We start from the raw sequence: 20,369 nt of genomic DNA, 5'->3' as shown, positions 1-20,369 counted from the left end.
AGATGGGGAGCTGGGACTCTGGGGGTTGGCCTTACGGGTAAAGATCTCTAATCTCCTAGGCCCAGCAATGGGACCACACGACAGACAGCCAAGAGTTGTATTTCTAGGAATCTATCCTTGATGTAATCACCGAAGAAGCATGTAAAGATTTCCCATGGGAGGGGCAAGACAGGGTGGGGGATGGGGAGGAAACGAGGGATAAACAAAAAATCAAGTACAAGGGCTGGAAAGATGGCTCAGCAGTTAAGAGCAGAGCCGCTCTACCAGAGGATCTGTGCTCCACTTTCAACGCCCACAGTAGCCCACAACCATCTGCAACTTCAGTTCCCAGGGGTCCAATGCCCTTTCTGGCCTCTCTGTGGGCACCAGGTATGCATGCGGTACAAAAGCATACACACATGTAAAACGCCCAGACTCATAATAAAAACGATGAAATTTTTTAAAATTCATATACAGTACCATAAAGAAAGGCATAGTTTTGTATTCAAACTCAAAACTCCTATATAGGGGTGGGGAGATGGCTCGGTGCATCAGTGTGCCCGGTAAGCACACAGGCAGATGCAGTAGTAACATCACGGTAGGAGGCTGAGGCAGGAGAGGCTCCAGGAGGCTTGTGCAATGCCAATGCAGGCTCCCCTGGAGGACAAAGCAGCAGAAACAGCCAGAGAGTCCCTGCCACAAAAACCGAAAGATGGCAGCGGAGAGCCAGCTGGGAAAAGTCGTTCTCTGGTCTCCATGTGGATGCTCTGTCATGGACAGGACTACAGTCACACACTATCACACACACCACCATACAAACACAGGATGGATATTTTAATAAAAAAGAAATACATGCTTTAAAAACGATTTCTCTACAGGAATCCAAGTCCCAGTGCAGCTTATAACAGCAGGTGTCTAACATGGAGGTAGGCTCGGGAAACCATCATGCCAGCCAGGCACGCGGAAACCTGTGACATCGCAGCACCAAGAGGACATGGTGGGATGGCCAGTGCACGTTTAAGTCCAACCTTCTGCGTGTAGTGAGTTCAAGTCCCCCAGGGCATAGCTAGGCCCTGGCTCAAAGACAAACACATTGTAAAAACAAACAAACAGGAAATCCTAATGTGACAACACATTAGGAAATCCTAGACAAACACAGAATGCAGGACACAAACATCTACCACAGACTTGGGGGAGGGGCGAGCTGCAGGTGCAAGTGTGTGTGTGTGTGTGTGTGTGTGTGTGTGTGTGTGTGTGTAGAAGCTGAGAATCTCGCGTGTCATTATCAGATAATGTCTTTTTCCTGAGGTAAGAGCTCTTACTGGCCTGGAACTGACCAGGTAGTCTAGGCTGCCTGGCCAGTGAACCCGAGGGGCCGGCCTGTTCCCCCTCCCTGGTGCTGGGATTACAAGCACACGCTACTTTTCTGCATGTGCTGTTACGAGGGAACTCAGACGCTCGAGCTTCACAAGGCGCACGTCCTGCTGACTGAGCTATCTCCTGGCCCCTTGCCACATAGACTATTAAAACAATCTGCCAGGCGGTGGTGCACGCCTTTAATCCTAGCACTCTGGGAGGCAGAGGCAGGCGGATTGCTGAGCTCCAGGCCATCTTGGTCTACAGACTGAGTTCCTGGACAGCCAGGGCTATACAGGGTTTCAAGAAAAAAAAATAGAAAAAGAATCTGTATGAATATCCTTATTTTTCTTAAATATTTTTACATACAGGATAGAAACTGGAACACACACCCCATGTTAACACCGGCATCTCTGATGATTTTCATGCAGTAAGGGGTTGGTGTGATGTACTCTGACCATACACCTATCCTTCTCTGAGCTCCCTGCCTGTAAGAGGAGGCTTCGGTCTCTGATGGTCTGCACTAGGCACAGCTCTGGGAAAGAAGCTGCCTATGAGAAGGCAGACATCTGCGATGCCAGGGAACAAGCAAGTGGGGCTGGGGGAGAGAAACGTGCTGTGTAGACATGAGGCATGCAGCCTCTATAGAGATGGGAGGAAAGAGGAAGGCTTCGGGGGTCAGTGGTACCTGAGCAGGCCTGAAGGGAGAAGGAAGGGCACAGGCAGCAACCCGGAGGTGAGGGACTGTGTGTGCGGCTTTCCAGGACTCCCTGCAGTGCCCGGAAGGCTAACGTGACCAGCATCTGTCTCAGTTAGCAATGATAAAGGCTATCTACAGTCACAGCCGTGGTCAGGCCTGACCCCACACCATGTCAACACAGGAACACAAAGTGGGGGCCCAAGGACACGGGGGTGGGGGAAATCCCTAAAGGTCCTGCCCACACCATCCAGCTGGCCCCGCAGAAGAGGAGGTAGTGAGCGCAAGTGTGTGTCACTGGCCTCTGTCTGTCCATAGCAGCCCTTCTGCTTGTTTTAATAATGCAGGTTGTGGCCCAGGGCATCTGAGGGTCAAGAGCCCTGATGGGAATCTGACAACATTTTTCAGATATAAAAAAAAAAAGTGCACATTTTAAAACTGTATATGGTTGCCAGAGGCTGAGTGAGGATCAGAAGGCTGACTGGGCAGAGCACAGGTGATTCTTCTACAGTGAAATGGCTCTGTGCAATGCTGAATTCCTATCCCTACACACGGGCCCCAACCCACAGAATGCGCGACATCAGGAGTGGGCCCTGCTATAAATGAACCTGGGGTTACGCGCAGACTTGTGAGCTATAACACTGCACTGCTGCGGTGGGGGGTCACTGATAATGGGGCACACTGTGTATCCACCAAGGAATACTACTCCCCTATTAGTTTTACTGTGAAGGCAAAAATGTTCTTTAGAAAAAGGGAAAGCCAGTTCAACAGTGAACAGCTCTTCCAGAGGAGCTGAATTCACTCCCTCCACCCACCCATGGGAGGCAGCTCGCGACATCCTGTAACTCCAGCTCCTGGGGACCCAACACTCTGCTAGCCCCCAGTAGCATTCCCACACACTCAAATACAAAATAAAAGTAATTTTAACTTTGAAAATACATACATGGACACATACTGTGAATGCGACAATACCAGAGAACTCAGGCCAGATGTCCCAAGTCCAATCACGAACCCCGAGTCCTACATTACGACATCTTCAGGTTCCACATGCGGGTCATAGCCAGGTGGCTTCAGATCAAATCACCCAGGAGCTGTGTGATCTCGGACAAGTTACTGAACTGCTCGATGCCTCAGTTTCCTATCTACAAGCCAAAGCGATCACATCCTGTCTCTCGGGCTTATGAGCATGAAGTGGGCTGAGAGGCGGCTTGGCACGCTGCGCTGAGCTGTCCACTGCTGTTAGCATTCGCTCCTGGTGCCTCCTTAACAAGCTCGCGATGATTCTCACAACATGGACAGCAGCTTAGTTCTCACAGCACAGCAGAGCTCATGTCTCTGGCAGCCCTGGAATCTAGCTGGGGCAAGCCCTGATTTCACAGAGGAAGAGGAAGTGCAGAAGCGGGGCGCCGTGCCCAGCCCATGCAGTTCTCGTAGCTGTCTTCTCATCTCCTTCCTCATCTTCTTCCTCTTCCTCCTCTTCCTCCTCCCCCCTCCTCCTCCAAAAATACCCATCTTTAGAGGCTGTGGCTGGGATTCCCCAGCAGCAGAGGGACAAAGCCTTGGCAAAGTCCAGACCAGAGAGAGGAGAAAATAACCCGCTCCCCTATAAACAAAGAGGACTTCCCAGCTCTCTGGTAAGGGCCTTCGCACAGACCATCCATGAGCCACCAGGAGCTGCTGAAAGCCCTTCTCACCGTCTCCATTACAGAGCACCAGGCCCATGGGACAAAGAACCAGGGGCATCTACTCTCTCCAGAATCACTAAGGCCAGCGGGCTCTTCCCTGGAAACCAGAGCCTTGCCCAGCCGGTCATCATGTTAGTCAGATAGCTCATGATGCTCCCATCCCCCAACCTCCTGACACACTCAGTCATCCTCCACACCCCGGTTCCAATGTCATGGCGTCTCTGAAGTCATTCCCATACCAAGCCTAAACCTTAGTGCCTCCCATTCCCTGCTGGGGGATGGGAGATCCAGTCCTGGAATCAGAAGGTAGATGTGTGCTCTCTAGTTTACACAGCATTTTTCGTTCATTTAGGAGATGTATCCTAATGGTCTGAACCTTTCTAAGTTCTCTTTCCAAAGGGCACACACAGAACTAGGGAGGTGCCCCAGTGGGTAAAGCACTGTCACGTAAGAGTGAGGGCTAGAGTTCAGATTCTCAGCACCGACACAAACGCCACGTGCCGTGGCAGACCACCTGTAATTCCAGTGCTCAGGAGGCAAAGATGGGATCCCCCCCAGCAGGGTGTCTAGCTTGACTAGCTGAACTAGAGAGTTCTGGGTTCAAGTGAGAGGCCTTGCTTCAGTATGCAAGGAAGACAGTAAGTAATTAGGAAAGACATCTGACATCAGCCTCTGGCTTTCACAACCAACATGTGCACTCACTAGTGTGCCCACACATGCCTGCACACCTACACCCACACCACACACACTGGATCGCACTGGATCCAGTGCGATGCAGTACTGGAACGCAGCATGTTCCAGTAATGATTAGGCATACCTCCCTACATCTTCCATCCACTGAGACCCTGTCCCCGACTAGCTTCTAAGAGCTGTAAAAAATAAATTTTGCTTCTGCCCTGTCACACAAAGGTGAGGACCAAGGTCTCAGTCATCATGGAAGCGTCCATACTCTCTCAGATCCTGATGCTTCCAGATATGAAAACTCACTCCAGGCAAGGTTCCATTACAGTCCCAGGAAAACCACTAAATTTTGATTCTTCCTGACTTTGAGTTAGTCTTTTGTTCCTCTAATAAAATCACAAGTTACAGTTCTAATCATCATGACTGGTACTGTCACCACACATGAAGCATTTCCTATGAGCTCACACTGCGTTTACTACCTTTCACACCTTATCTCACGTAATCCTTACACTAATGGGTCAATATCCTCATTTACAGATGAGAAAAATGAGGCCTAGACACTGTCATTTTCCCAAAATCACAAAGCTAGACCACTGCACAGCTGATATTTGACCCCAGACTCCATGAGAAGGAGGGCTCCAGAGCCACACGAGACCCCTAACTGTGTAGCTTGAGAGGGGACACAGCCAGAGAGGCCCCCAGCCCTCAGCCCGACTTCCACTGCACTCTCCCAATCCTAGACTTAGCTTTCCCTGCTCTCCTTAGTGCTGGAGATAATGAATGAGATGCTCTGGTTGTCATGGAGACACCATGGCAACCCAGCACTTTCGGGAAATGTGGCCACTGCTCTGGAGTTGAAAGTCACTCTCTACCCTACATCCCTACCTCAAAGTTGTAGAGACAACCTTCCTCAGAACCCACAGGAAACTAAAGGCTTCTTATAGAGCAAGCTGTTCAGAAGATGGCAGCAGGAAAGGGGCAAGCAACCAGGCTCAGATGAAAGAGGGTGAGCTGTAGACTTGAGGGTGAAGTGTGTCACCCTGTGCCAGCAGTCCCGAAAAGCACGCTGTGCTCCTCTTCCCAACACCACCAGAAACAGAAGCAAAGTGGCTGCGAGCCGCAGTCAGGGCTCGGGCTGCATGCAGCCTGCCAGGCTGGGATCTTAGCTTATTTACCAGCCTGTGACCTTTAGACAAGTCTCTCAACTTCTCTGGACCTCAGTTTCCCTTCCTCTACGGAAAAGAAAAAGTAATTGTGCCATACTTTTTTCTATTACGTGATGGCTGGGTGTAATCTCAGCACACAAGGGACTGAGGCAGGAGGACTGCTGACAAACTGAGGCTAGCTTGGGGTCTAGAGAGACCTTTTTAAGGTGTGTGTGTGTGTGTGTGTGTGTGTGTGTGTGTGTGTGTGTGAGTGTGCATACACATGTACAAATGTGTGTTGTGTGAGGGTTATGGGGATGTACAGACGTCAACACTCACAATCGAGATGTGAAGAGACTAAGGAAAACTGCTACCCTCTACTCTCCCCACCTTACTCCCTTGAGACAGTCTCTCCCTGAATCTGAAATCAGCCATCTTTCAGCTAGGCTGACTGACACCCAGCAAGCCCCAGTAATCCTCTGTTCCTACCCCTGCTCTCCAGTGCCTGTAGCTATGCCTGGATCTTGGCCATACCTACTTCTGACGTGGGTGCCAGGGCTCCAAAGTCAGTGCTCTTACCCACTGAGCCATCTCTCCAGCCCCAGACCCTACCTTAAAAATAAAGGGCAAGAAAAACAAAAACTCTCACAAGCAAGATTACAAAGCATATTCGCAGTCATCAAAATGCAATTCTTAACTTTCCTGTGAACTAGCCTATAAACCTATACAATGCATTCCAAAAGCATCTTTTGGTCTGGAGAGGCGGATTAGCTACTAGGAGCACTGGCAGCTCGGCCAGAGGACCCAGGTTCAGTTCCCAACACCCACATAGCAGCTCACAACAGTCAGTACGTTTTATCCCAGAGCCTCTGACACCCTCTTCTGGACTCCAGACACCAGGCACACACTTGGTGCACAGACATTTGTGCAGGGAAAACACTTTTCACATAAATTTTAAAACTAACAATAAAAACATCAAAAAATTAATTAATTAAAGACACTAACTCCAAATTAGCTTTTTTAAAAGAATGAAGACAAACACAGTGGCATACACCGTTAATCTTGAGGAGATAGAGGCATGTGAATCTCTGTAAATTCCAGGCCCATCTACAAGAATTTTCAAGCCACCCATGACAACAGAATAACACCTTGTCTTTTTTTTTTTTTTTTTTTTTTTTTTGGATTTGGTTTTTTCATGACAGGGTTTCTCTGTATAGCCCTGGCTGTCCTGGAACTCACTCTGTAGACCAGGCTGGCCTTGAACTCAGAAATCCGCCTGCCTCAGCCTCCCAAGTGCTGGGATTACAGGCGTGCGCCACCACTGCCTGGCAACAGGTGGATTTCTGAGTTTGAGGCCAGCCTTGTCTACAGAGTTACAGGACAGCCAGGGCTATACAGAGAAACCCTGTCTCAGAAAAACCAAAAACCAAACCAAAACAAAACAAAACACAACAAAACAGGATCTGTGGTCCAAAGATAAGAGGATGAAGCCAGACAGGAAAAAGAGGAGGCAAAGCTTCAGTGTCACTGTGACACTCCCCCAGGAGCTGCAAGCTCAGATGAACTGCCAGTCCCCTCGGCCTGTCTGTCACATACCATGAGGTGCCAGGAACAGCACAGGGCACTGATGAGGCAGTGGTGAGCCAGAGCTTCAGGGACAATTTTGGGAGCTTCAGGAGTCTTAGGTCTCCGGTGTAATGGTACTTCGGGTGAGTGAGGGAAAGCCCTCACAGCCCAACACATATTTTATTTCCAATCCTGTCTGAGCCATTTCTGATGATGCTGGGCGCCCACCTTCCAATACACACATCCTAGCTCCAGTGGATGGCAGGCACACTCACACAGCCATGCTAAAAGGCAGACACTGAGAGATAAGAGGAAACCCTGCAGGCAGTTTCAAGGGGTCTTCATGATAGCACTTGGCCAAGGACTTGGGAAGAGTGGTGACATCTGTAGGTCCAGACACTAGTCTCACACGCACCGAGAGCCATGCCCCACAGATGGCCCAGTTCCCCAGGCCATTACACCCACCACCCAGACGCACCCTACCGTTGAGCCACACCCCACAGTCACCCAGCCTGGTCTACTCCACCCTCCACATTTGCTTCCCAGCTGTGGGCGAGCTGCAGCCTTCTAAGTTCTCCCAGGAGGCCAAGACTAGGAGTGATCTCTTCCTGGTAGAATTTGTGGCGCTCCCATCCCCCATGATCCCACAGCACTGACTGGCCTGTGGCCAAACTGTGACATGCCTATCAGTCACCCCACGGCTCCACTGCCATCATCAGCCAAAGTGGTTTAGCTTGGACTCAGGGCCACAAGGGCATAGTCCACACTGCAGTGAGCATACAGGGCTCTGAGGACCTGAGAGAGGAAATGGAAAGGAGCTGTACCATCCAGGAACGCCCTGCTCCCCCTACACTGACCCCTCTCCTTATCCACTAGAGTCTTGCCGTCTCCTACAAAGTCAAGTCCTGCTGGGCATCAGACTGGCTGTGGTGGCTTCCGGGAGCACCTGGATGAGGATTCCTAAATCTCCACAAGTTTCCAGCAGGTACTTACGGCAAGGAATCCTTACCTTCCTCTTCAGCCTGGGGCAGGAGTCTCAGCCAGCTGCACCAAGTACAGCCACTTCCCTTCCCTGGACAACCACATGGTGAGACGACCCTCGCACTGGTGACCTCTATCTCCCTGATGGTCTACATGAGCAACTGAGGCCCAAGAGGCTCTCAGGGCCCAGCCCAGGCTCTTCCTCTGCGGCCTAATTTACCAGAGACAGCCGCTGCTTGCCCAGTGCCCGAGACACTACATCTCCACTCCTGCACTGTCCACCGCATTTCCCATGCAGGAACCCCCTCTAGAAGGAGCCCCACAAACCCTCCCTCCGTCAGCAAGCACACCGAACAGCACTGCTCACCCTGCTTCTTAGCTTGGGAGTTTGTTCTGGGTCTCCTCCTGGCAGGCAAAGGCAGGCCCAAGACTGTGGGTGGCTAATGTCTTACTCCCAGCAGGGCCTGAGTTGAAAATTTATCTCTGTACCAGCTATGAAAAAAGGTTTACCAAGCAAACAAACAGCGGGTGGGGGATGGGCTCTGTGGATAACAAGCCAAGGCAGGACAAGCTATGCTCCAGAGACAGACAGCTTCCCAAAAGCAGGGCTCTCTGCTCACTCCAGTATGCCTAAAACCAGTAAATTCATCCAAATTATTTTCCCTAGGTTCTAATCACAGGAAAACATCTGATCTTAAAGAAAAAAAATCATGTCTTTATAACACCCTCTTAAGTCCCCCACCCACACCCCCACCCTCCACCCACACCCCCACTGACAGCCACTAACCCAGAGGGAACTTATCAGAGCTATGGTGAGTATCCCTGCTATGCCCACCACAGTAGGTGAGGTCACTGGGTGTGTACTTTATAGAAAGAAAGTGCAGACTCCAAAGAGGGCAAGTGACTCTGACTTAAAGATCACACAGCTGAGTGGCCATGGATCTGGAAGTGGACGGGCCACTCATGCAGTCCACTCATGAAGTCCACTCATAACCTCCTTCGAGCCCCACCCAGCATTCCATCCCATTCCCCAGCCAGGTCCACAGCAGAGGAGCCTTGTCTCCCCACTCCAGTAGGAGGCCTACTGAGAAACATGCAATGAATGCACACACACTCTCTAGTCAGGGGCTTCATGCTAAAGAACAGAAGAGAACACACGTCAGAGCAGGACATCTTGTCATGTGTTCTCAGTAGAGGTCAATCTATGCCTTGAACTTCTCTGTTCTGCCTTCCTTTCAGGGAAACCCGATATGCCGTCCCCTCCTGTTTTTCCTCTCCAGGCTGGCAAGCATCCGCTATGGTTCTGAGAACCAGCATACACACCTCTGTGTGAGCCACATCAGCACCCAGCCCTCCCCAGGTGTTAGACTTGGGGATAAGCGGGCACACACACCCCCTCCACCAACTAGAAGGTCAGAGCTAAGAACAGCAAAGCAGGAAGACATCTGGGTAATCCCTTCTGCTGAGCCTGTCTCCCCAGCTGCACACTGATGTGGTATGTACACCAGACCTTTTTTGAAAAGCTACAACCGTGGCTAGATCCACAAATTCTGGATGGTCATGACCAGTCCCTACCAAAAGCCAAGTGAAGAACTTGGATCTCCAGGGGCCATCTCTTTGGCATGCCAGTGTGGAGCATTGAATAAGCACCCCAGAGGTTCATAATGTAATGCCCAAAGTTAACCTGTAAGCTCCACCTGCCCAAGGACCGACCACATAATGAGTTTGAGAACAGCCTAGTCTACAGAGAAAGTTCCAAGAAACCCTGGCTATACAGAGAAACCCTGACTCAAAAAATAGGGGGCAATTCCTATTCAAAACCACAATGTGTCTTGGGGCCATTTTGGCTGAAAAAAAATCTAGGGAGTGGTCCTGACCAAAGTTCACCTCTTGGTCAGTACTTAACATTTAATAAAGCTTGCTTTAAATTTGGCCCAAAAAGGGAGCACTGTTTTTTCTCTGACAAATCTCAAGATTAGTAATATATTTGAATGTTTAGTTACCAGGGTATGGAACTGTATGAGAGGATTAAGAGTAGGCAGTGTCCTTGCTGCACAAGGTGTGGCCTTACTGGAGGCAGTGTGTCACTGAGAGTTGGACTTTGAGGTTTCAAAAGCCCATGCCAGGCCAAGTGTCTGTCTGTCTGTCTCTCCCTCCTACCTGCTACCATGGGTCAGGATATAAAGCTCTCACCTGCTTCCCCAGGGCCACATGTGCTGCCATGCTCCCGACCACAGTGATAATGGACTAAGCTCTGAAACTGCAAGCAAAGCGCCCACTAAATGCTTTCCTTGATAAGAACTGACTTTAGCAGAAGGTGGCACACACCTTTAATCCCAGCACTTGGGAGACAAGAGGCAGGTGATCTTGGAGTTTGAGAACAGCCTAGTCTACAGAGAAAGTTCCAAGAAACCCTGGCTATACAGAGAAACCCTGACTCAAAAAGAAAAAAAAGAAAATTAAAAAAAATGCCCTGATCATGGTGTCTCTTCTTAGCAATAGAACAATGACTAAGACACCCAACTCTGGTTCGATGGAACTAAAATTACAAGTGTAACGGCTAGTGCTTTGGAACTCAGCACTCCGCAGTCCCCATTGCACTGAAGGAAATCTTCAGTTCCTAGGTCCACCTGCCTCAGGTGTTGCTGTTGATCCCCCCGCCCCCAGCTATCCCAGGAAGCTATAGAACTAAACCCTTCCCCTTCATATCCCTCAATGCCATCTCTTTCTCATCCTCCCCAATAATCCACCAGGCCAGCACTCCCCTCTATGACAACCCATGTTGCCAGGACACTCATGGAACCTGTCTCTCCTCTTACTGACAGGCAGAAGCCCAAGGCAGGCTCAGGAGCCTACTGTACACAGGCACCAGCTGTGTGTGTCTACACACACACATACACAACACACACATACACAACACACACAAACACACACTGCACATTAACACACATTCAGACTAGACAGGGCAGGAGACTGAGGACAATCGCTAAGAGGATCAAGAAGGATCCAGCACAGACAGGGGAACCAGGCGGGAGTGACAGGGCCACCAGGTTCAGGTGGTGGCTTCTCAGAAGCTCTGCATCTGGCTGCATCTCTCAAAGGCTCCACACTCATTTCACCCAGCTGCACCTAATCCGAGAGCCAGAACAAATGGCATTACTGTCTGCCTAGTTCCCTTCTGGAAAAGAGGGAGGGAAGAAAGGAGGAGAGGAGACGGCCCTAGGGTACCAGAGCCAACAACTTTGTTCCAGGAAGCCTCCTGTTCACTCTCTGGCAGGGCAGCCAGCCAGGACTCCTGAACCTCCTAGGGCTCCCAAAGCACGGGGACCCCCAGAGCAAGTAGAAGCTACCTGGGGGTCCCCTCCATACAGAGGGAAAAGCATGTCCCCAACCCTGGGAATGTCTGGCTTCTCTGGCCCCTCTCAGGAAAGATGGCAGAGAGGACTAGAAGGACACCTTGCAGTCAACAAATGTAACCAGGTTCCTGCTGCGCTGCACCTGGCTTCCCTCGTAACCTTCCCACCCAGCCTCGGTTTCCCTACCTGTCTGAGAAAAGGAGGAAAGACTGATATTCTGTCTTGGTACCATCTGGAAGTCAAAATATCCATGACGGAGGCGTCTGGCTCCTGACCCCGCCCTAGCTGAGCTGACAGGCCCTTCCCACTGTCCCGCCCCACAGAGGAGGAAGAAAGGTGACAGGCAGAAGTATGGAGGGTGTCAGAGTCCCTCTGAGTGTACACACTAGAGCTGCCAAGCATTCACACAGCCAAGGCCCAGAGAGAAGCAGCAACTTGGCTCTGGTGACACTGGGAAAGTCAGGCCAGCGGGGATGGCTCAATGGCAGCCAACAGTCAGAAGTGTCCACCAGAGAGTCTTGGATTTGCTTCCTAAAAGACACCCCCCACCCAAAAAAAGAGAAAAGACCACCTAATGGCAGAAGCATTTCCCTAATGACAGGAGCTCAGGCCCAAGAGCAGCGGTGGAGGCAGAAAGACAGTAAGATAGTGTGTGCATACTTGTGTGCACATACTTGTGTGCGCATACTTGGATGTGCACTTGGGTGCCATGACGGACCCTGGGCTCACCTTACAGTAGTCTCTCAGGTCACACCACAAGCACAACAGGAGCCCCCCCCCCCCCCCCCCGCCAGTTAGAGATAAGCCCTGGAAACACCTACATGGGATGAACAGTCTCAGCCACCTCTTAAGAAGTCATCTGCGTCCCGGCACTCGGGGAGCCCAAGGGAAGACGATAAAGAGCTGGATAGAATCCTAGATTACAAAACAAACCACCAAACACCTGGGCAGGAGTGAGGCAGAAGAGTACCCTAAAACCAGCTGACCCAAAAGATGGCGGAGCCCTGGGGACACTAAAAGTCTGTAGGCCCTAAGGCCAGTGCAGAGAAAAGCCAGAGGCTACAATGATTCTGGCAGAAGCCCCTAATCTCCTAAAGGCCTGGTGGGCACAGCACGGGCCTGCTGAGACAGAGGACATTTCCTGAAGGCCCACATGAAAGCAGTCTGTCCCTTCAGACTTGCTGGAGCTTGTCACCATGACAAGAGCCTGCTGCCAATACACCTGGGGCATGAGGGGCTCAGTGCAGTCACTAGGAGGCACAGCCAGCAGAGAGGGTAGGACAAGCCAGTGAAGGGACACATGCTTCTCTAGAGAGCAGAGACCAGAACAAAGGGTGCACCTGACCTACTTCAGACCGGATCCATTTGAAAGGGATCAGGGCACTCTGGGTGTTACCAAGTATCTATTTCAAAGGCTCTTAGGATCAGGAGAGCTGAAGCTGTGTCCTATACCACACACTACTCCCAGGGCTCTGCCCAGTGAAGGGAGCAAGGTGTGGGAACAGTTGACACATGGCACGGGCTCCGTGGCTGAGGGTAGCTCCCCCATAGCCACCCCCTGCCTCACTGGACGCCCAACTTTGAAATAACCGGCCTGGGACCTCAGGCAAGTACCTCCCCGCTTTCTGGGTTTCCTTTGCTTATCTGTTAAAAGGAACTGCACTAGATGGTCTCGTGAGCTCTCTTGACCTCTACTGTGTGGTTCAAGCACAGACACAACTGACCTACACCTACTCCCCAAGAGACACAATAGCCCAGCTCCCCACTGCCCAGAACCCTACTGCTCCCCCTCTGCCCACTGCTTAGCTGCTTATCTTCAGGGCCTAACTTCACAAAGGAGGAGACTGTGGCTCAGGGAGGCGAGGGTAATTGCTCAAATTCCCAGTGGAGGAAAGACTTAGCCGACATCCAAACTGGTGCCTGTCTTGGGTCTTAATTCCTGACTCTTGGCACTGGCCACAGGTCACCCCAACCCTACCAGGGCCTGGAAAATGCTGTGAATCTTTGCACCTCACATATTCCCTAGGACATAATATTGAAACTAAAGTTCAAGGTGGGTGGGAACAGGGAGGTGGAGAGGCTATGTGGGCACTGAGAACTCTGCAGATTGGCCAGTCTGCCACTCAACCACCTGTCCACCACATGGTTAATGTCCTCCTTGCCACCAACCACCACCTGCCATTTTAAAAACCACACACACATGGCAACACTTCCTCACACCATTGCTTTAATATCACATGACAGCTTTGAGAAAAACATAATAGGGATTTCTTCCCCCATCCTCAGGAGGAACACACAAAGACACATAACTTCCCCTAAAGGCACACAGGAAATGCTAAACTCAGTGCACTCCTCTACCTCCCTGTGCAGAGTTGAGTCCACCACACCCTCAACTTGCCAAGCCAACAAGCCGACCAGCTTTGTGACAGCCACGAGCACATGTGAGAGCTCCCATCTTGCCAGTATAGCACCTGTCATCTCACTGACCATCCCCCACAGCCCCGCACACTCACACCTCTACTGATCTGTGGGATACCGGTGGGCTGCTACACACAAACAAAAGAGCTGAACAGTCTAAACCTAGGCTGTGTGGCTCCAGAGTCTGAGGCCTAGACCTCTGAACTCTCTAGGAGGCTCCATAGCTAGCAGACGCTAGCAGGGGACAAGAGGTCAGGCGTATCAAGTAGTGTGAGCGCCTGGCAGAGCATGGCAAAATTACAACAGCAGGAGGACAAACAAAGCTCGTGGGGAACCACAAGAGGGAGGCTGATGTAAACGTCTGTCTGGGCAGTAGGCCAGGAGTCTGAGCAAGGGACACAGGGACAGAAGGAGGTGACAGACGTGAGGGGAAGGCCATGTGAGATCTTGGTCAAGTGTCTTGCTTTCTCTGGATGTCAATTTACTCGGGTATTAAGGGAAGGGGCTGGACTATCTCCAGACCCTTTCCCTTGTACCTAAAGACCCCTGGACCCTGAGAAAACAAGCACTGCCCAGTGTCACCCCAGGGACTATGGAATGTCCTTGGCTGTCCTGGCACAACTTAACTGCTGGAAAAGGTTACAGAAGCACCGGGTTCAACTGGCATGCCAGGACTAGTGAAGTGTGTGTGGGTCCTTAGGGGGCCGCATTCCACTCATTGTCAACCTCTCCGTGGCTCCACTGAAGCAGGCACCACCCTGCCTGGACCCAGACCAGGAGTCCAGGCCAGCCACGTCCAAGTGCACAGAGGAATGCCACTCCAGCCCAGCCTGCCCCACGGCTGGCCCTGTTTACAGCCCTGACTGGTTGGTTGGTTTGTTTTTCTTTTTTAGTCAATGTCTTATATATTGTAGGTAGACCTCAGACGCTGTGGTACCCACATTTGGACTCCTAAGTCAAGTGATGCTCCTGCCTCAGTCTCTAGAGTACTTAGCACTACAGGTATGCGCCACCACACCTAACTCAATGTCTGGAATGCCCTCAAGTCACCTCAGGGACACCTGTCCCTCCAAGCCTCCCACCCACATTTCCCTACGGCTGGCCACTGAACTGCAGAGACAAAGAGTCTCTAGGAAAAGGAAAATTACCACCCTCCTCCCTGAGACCTGTGCTGCCATGCCAACTCCACGAAGACTCGCTAGGGAAGGTGCGAAGCCAAGGCCAGCCCTGTTCTCACGCTGAGGCAGAAGTTAACACAAGTGGCTGAGATTCTAAGCAAGGCTCATAAGAACAAAAGAAGACAACAAGGCTAAGGGGCCTTCTGGGACCTGGCTTCAGCGTCTTGCCTCCCCATTCCTCAGTTTACTTAGCTATTAAAGGGGATCCCTAGCACACCCCAGAACTCCAGTATCCCAGATCTGAACAGCTACAGCTGCCCCCTCTAATCCACAAGTAAATGTGTTCTTACTCAAAAAAACAGATACAGCACCCATCACCAAGTAGGCGAAACCTCTCATCCTGATGGATCACATGGGTCACTGCTGCTAATAGCTTCTTCAAATTGAGTGTGGTGTCAAATCTTTGTGAAGTATTTTCTGCACCTCTATCAGGAACTTTCAAAGAAACCCCCTATGAAGCAGGTGTGAGGATGGGCCCATTTATGCGGGTGAGAAAATAGAGGATCAGAGAGGTTCTTTCATTTGCCCAGAGTCTCACAGCCCAGCAGCAGAGGAAGTATTCACTGTCCATTTGCCTGAATCAAGCCCAGATTCTTAATCGCTGTACTATGCTATCTCCTCAAATATTCCTTACTGCCCTGGGAACTAGAGGCCAGGACAACTGCTGTGCAGAGGCAGATAAAGCACTACAGAGGACCAGAGCCTGAGGCCCCCCACTCCCCTTCAAGTTCCCCTAGGCCCACCAAAAACAAAACTCCTTCCCATGAGGTGTTGCCAGACAGAGGGTTTGAGACTTCCACCAGGGTCTGTCACCCTCTGCCTGCCGGGAGGAGGGATATGCTGGGTTTGCCAAGAGAAGACAGAACTGAGGGAGGTAGACCACTTGTCTCAGAGCAGTCTTGGAGTGGGGAGGACACCACCGCACACCTTACAACCCGGCAACTCTCAGGCCCCCCAGGCCCTTTCCACCAGTGTGCCACACCCCGACAAAACTGACCAGAAATGGCAGTCCTCTCTCCAAGCCTGCTTGGTCTAAGCCCTCCCTGTCTTCTATCAACAGCGTCCTTCCTTCCGGTGCTGCAGGCCAGCCACTCTCCTCTCACCCCCACAGCTAATCCCTCAGCAAATCTGTCAGCTCATCCTGCAAGAGAAATCCAGAGGCAACTCCTAGTGCCCCCCTCCCTGCCACTGACCCACCATCATTCATGGGGGGGCGGAGGGGGCGGAGGGGGCGGGGTGTGGTCACCTCCTGGCAATTCATACTGCATAGCCCTTGCCCTTCCCGTCCTCTTCAGGAGGTAGCCACATGGCAAGCTAAGCAGGTGAGTCCCCCACCCCAAGCCCTCTGGCAGTTTCCCCTTTACTCAGACTTAAACAGTGAAGTTCTCCCTCCTAGGAGACAAGAAGCTCTTCTCTCACCCCCACCCCACCGTCTGCCTGCCCAGGTTGCTTGCTGCTCCTCACTTATGCCCATGTCTACCCTCACTCCTCACTCCGCACCCGTCTTGATGCTCCCTCTGCCCGGCATGCTCCTCCCTCCTGAGACAGTCACCAGCCATGCCCAGGCCAGCTTCCCCCTCCTTCTAGGCACTTCTTACCACACTCAGCACATACCAGGTGTGTGTGCAGCTTGGTGGTGCTGCCCCATTGGTGGTGTGACATGAAAACAGAGACTTGGTCTGGTCGGTGTGTGTCAGTTCCTAGAAAAGGCCTAAACGAGGCAAATGTTTGTATAAATGTGTTGAATGTGACTATTGTCCCCTTACTCAGACACATCTAGTCCCTGAGCCCCGAAAGGTAATACTGCACCAGGGCCTGAGGGAAATAGCTAGGCTGTCATGTGACCAGTTCTGATCAAATCCCCAACGGTGACCACTGGATTCTGTATTCCATTTCTCTCTGCCTACAGCCTTTAGGCCCCTGAGGAGAAGCTCCGGGTCCTGACACTTGCGCTGCCAGGAGTCTGGAGCCACTCACTGGTCTCCTCACAGCAGGTGGAGGGGAGAGCAGGGCCTTGTCTGCCTTCTCCTATGTCAGCAGGAGAACTATCAAAAATGAGCGCTGTTCTCAAAAGAAAGCACAAAGGCAGTGCCAGCAGACGTGGGCACTGAGACAGCCGGCCCATCAGGGACAGTGCAAGGGAAAAACCAAGAAACAGGAAGCAGGGTGTTTAAGGGTCACTCGTGTACCCGGGCTAGTTCATGCCTCAGTCTTCCAGGCCCAACCTTCTCCTCCTCAGACAATCAGCCGATTGTCTCTACTGGGTGATCTGCCACTAACCGTGCAGAGGGAGAAGAAGACAGAGGCCAAGCCCGGCTTAGAGTGAGGAGACCTGAGGTTCCAGCCCAGATTTACACGGACTTGAGGCTAAGGCCTCCTCCCTTGAGAGCCTCAGTTCTCTCAGCTGTAAATGGCTTGTTGCGTCCTGTACTTAATGTCTCAGCCTATGTGCCACAGGACCTCAACAGATCAGTCATTTCTTACAAGGCCTGGCAGCAGACGCCTGGTACCTACCTGCGAGGAGCCAAGCTACCCGTGTCTTCCCCTTCAGGATCAGGCAAAGCACACCTCTCTTAGTGTGCCTGCCTCCTGAGCTGCCAGCCCGTGTGAGGGGAAACCCTCTGGACCTTCACCTTACACACCTGCCTAATGTGCTATCCTAGAAGAGTTGCTCAAGAAACATGGAGAGCCACAGAGACAGGGAGGAGCCCTCCATGTGGGCCCAGAGAGTGAAAGAGAAGCCGGGTGGGGGAGGGGAGGTGTTCCTGTTACAGTTACTCTGAGGTCCTCTACTAGCCTGGGCTCTGTGTACTATGACATAGTGAATGCTCAACTGTAATCTGCGCTCAGAGCGCTCTCCATGGCTGGGTATCCTGAGAGGGAAAGACTGTAGCCTAGAACAGAGGCGGGAACAAATCTATAGGCAGTTTTTGTAAGTTTCCCGGAGTTTTAATATCCACAGGATAATTGTGGATTTATTAACAAAGACCACTTCCAAAATGTGTCATCTTCGTTAGCATGGAGGCCCACACCTTAATCCCAGTTCTTTGGGGCAGACGCAAGTGGATCTCTGTGAGTGCGAGGTCAGCTTGACATACATAGCAAGTTCTAGGCTATCCAGAGCTATGCAATTAAGAACTTGTCTCAGAAATAAACAAAAACAAAGAAACAAAGAAACAAAACCAGGGGGCTGGAGAAATGGCTCAGAGGTTAAGAGTACTGACTGCTCTTCCAGAGGTCCTGAGTTCAATTCTCAGCAACCACACGGTGGCTCACAACCATCTGTAATGGGATCTGATGCCCTCTTCTGGTGTGTCTGAAGAGAGTAACAGTGTATAGATAAATAAATAAATAAATAAATAAATCTTTAAAAAGAAATAGAATAAAGGAAAAACAAGTCCAATGAACCTTGAATGGACAGACAGCGCTGAAGGCTAAGTGATGCGGCGTGAAGCAGCCAGGAGAGCCTAGTGACGTAAACACCAGAACTGTGCACACCAGTTCCCACCCTTCCCTTCGCCCAGGAAGCACATGGCACAGCTGGGAACTGCTGAGCCCCACAAGCTTCCATGAGCATGTGATGGACCACTGCAAGGTAAAGGCTCCCATGCCGGGCGGTGGTGGCTCACATCTGTAATCCTAGCACTTGGGAGGCAGAGGCAGGCAGATTTCTGCGTTCGAGGCCAGCCTGGTCTACAGAGTGAGTTCTAGGACAGCCAGGGCTACACAGAGAAACTCTGTCTTGAAAAAAGAAAAGAAAAAAGAAAAGAAAAGGCCCCCACTATGTGCTGTGGCAGTGCAAGGTAGCGCTCTCAGAGGCTGCTCCCTACAGCAGAAAGCCAGACATGGTTCATGCTTATAACTCACTGGGAAGGCCTGCCAAAAAGATCACTGTGAGTTCTGGGTAGCCTGGGCTACCTAGTGAGAGCCTATCTCAAAACAAACAAACCAATAAACAAACAAACACCAGTTCCAGCCAGTCTGGAGGGAGAACCCCAGGACCAGGGCAGGCTGGTTCACAGCAGCAAAAGGACCTTCATTCCCACAGGGTGCATTTATTATACTCCTTCTGTATGCACAGTCCTGGGGCTAGGTACTTTTCCAGCACACAGATGTGAGAAGTCTGCACCCTGGCCGCCCATGAAGAGCCACAGGGGGCGGGCAGCACATTACCAAGCGGGAGAGAAAGCAGCCTCTGCCTTAACGACAGGGTGGCAAACTCCCGATGCCTCTGCAGTCCAAATGTATGAAGCTCATGAAATGACAGGCAGGAGTCAGTGAAGAACATAGGCTGCATCCCCAGCAAGCCAGTGGAGAACGCTTGAGGCTTTCAATCTTCTAATGGGGAACAGGCAAGCTGTGAGACACAGTCTCGTAGAACCAGGGCTGGCTGGCTCAACTCCTGACCCTACCTCTACCTCTCAAATTCCGGGACTAATAGCACATGTATACCACTATGTCCAGTGTGATGTCCCGTTGTTTCTGGTAACGCCAGAAGTACTGTAAAAATCTCCTACTGACTACTAACTCGGTATCTGGAACGGAACAAACAAAATCTGCCCATAGGTGAGATGTGGCCTGCCAGTCTCTAACCTCTGTTGTCTTTTTTTTTTTTTTTTTTTAAGATTTATTTGCTTATTATATGTGAGTGTAGCTGTCTTCAGACACTCCAGAAGAGGGCATCAGATCTTATTATGGATGGTTGTGAGCCACCATGTGATGGCTGGGATTTGAACTCAGAACCTTCAGGAGAGCAGTCAGTGTCTTAACCGCTGAGCCATCTCTCCAAGGACAGAAAGCATGGTGTTGTAGGGTTCAGCACAGGAGGTGTGACCAGCACTGTGGAGACCAGTTTGGAAGATAGCTTCTCTGTACCAGCCTGGGAGAGGGGTTGGGCTGAGAAGTGAGGTGGGGGGTGGGGAGGAGGGGTATGGGAGGGGGGTTAGGAAAGGTACAGACCTGGGACTACAGGAGACAAGAGCCTCCTCCCTCGCATGCTGGCAGGTCACACCAGGAGCCCATGGCATCTAGAAGCCAACATTTCTCCAAAACTCCAAGGTGCCTGCCAGCCTCCAAAGCAAGCACAGGCTCTGGGTGGTGGGAGGGGCTGCCCGCCTCACAGACCTGCAGACTAAATCAATCAGACTAAATCAATCGGTGGGAGAATAGCAGGGGTCCGATTACAGACCTGCAGCTTGAGGAAGCCGGCCAACGCCAGCTCTGTGGGGGAAGGGAGGGGAAGACACAATGGGGTGGGGGTGGGGGGACATGAGACTGAGAATGGAGTCCTGCCTGGCCAGGCTAGGGTGTTACATAAGCCTGCCTCA

General features: G+C 51.4%; 1 protein-coding gene across 4 annotated transcripts in view; it reads right to left on the bottom strand.

Moving 5' to 3' along the window:
• The window catches only part of Ndst1 (N-deacetylase and N-sulfotransferase 1), a 60,781-nt gene that overhangs the window by 28,698 nt on the left and 11,714 nt on the right, over nucleotides 1-20,369 (bottom strand). Inside the window, exon 1 of one of the 4 annotated variants that reach the window (XM_052155930.1) lies at nucleotides 2,976-3,418. The exons of 2 other annotated variants lie outside the window; for them this stretch is intronic. The gene's annotated coding sequence lies outside the window, so the exon portion shown is untranslated. Of the gene's footprint in view, nucleotides 1-2,975; nucleotides 3,419-20,369 lie in introns of those variants that run through there. One more of the 4 variants, XM_052155933.1, reaches the window with a different exon arrangement.

This window comes from Apodemus sylvaticus, chromosome 13 (genome assembly GCF_947179515.1).
Source record: "Apodemus sylvaticus chromosome 13, mApoSyl1.1, whole genome shotgun sequence".
Taxonomy (NCBI): domain Eukaryota; kingdom Metazoa; phylum Chordata; class Mammalia; order Rodentia; family Muridae; genus Apodemus; species Apodemus sylvaticus.
This window is presented reverse-complemented; position numbering and strand designations above follow the sequence as displayed.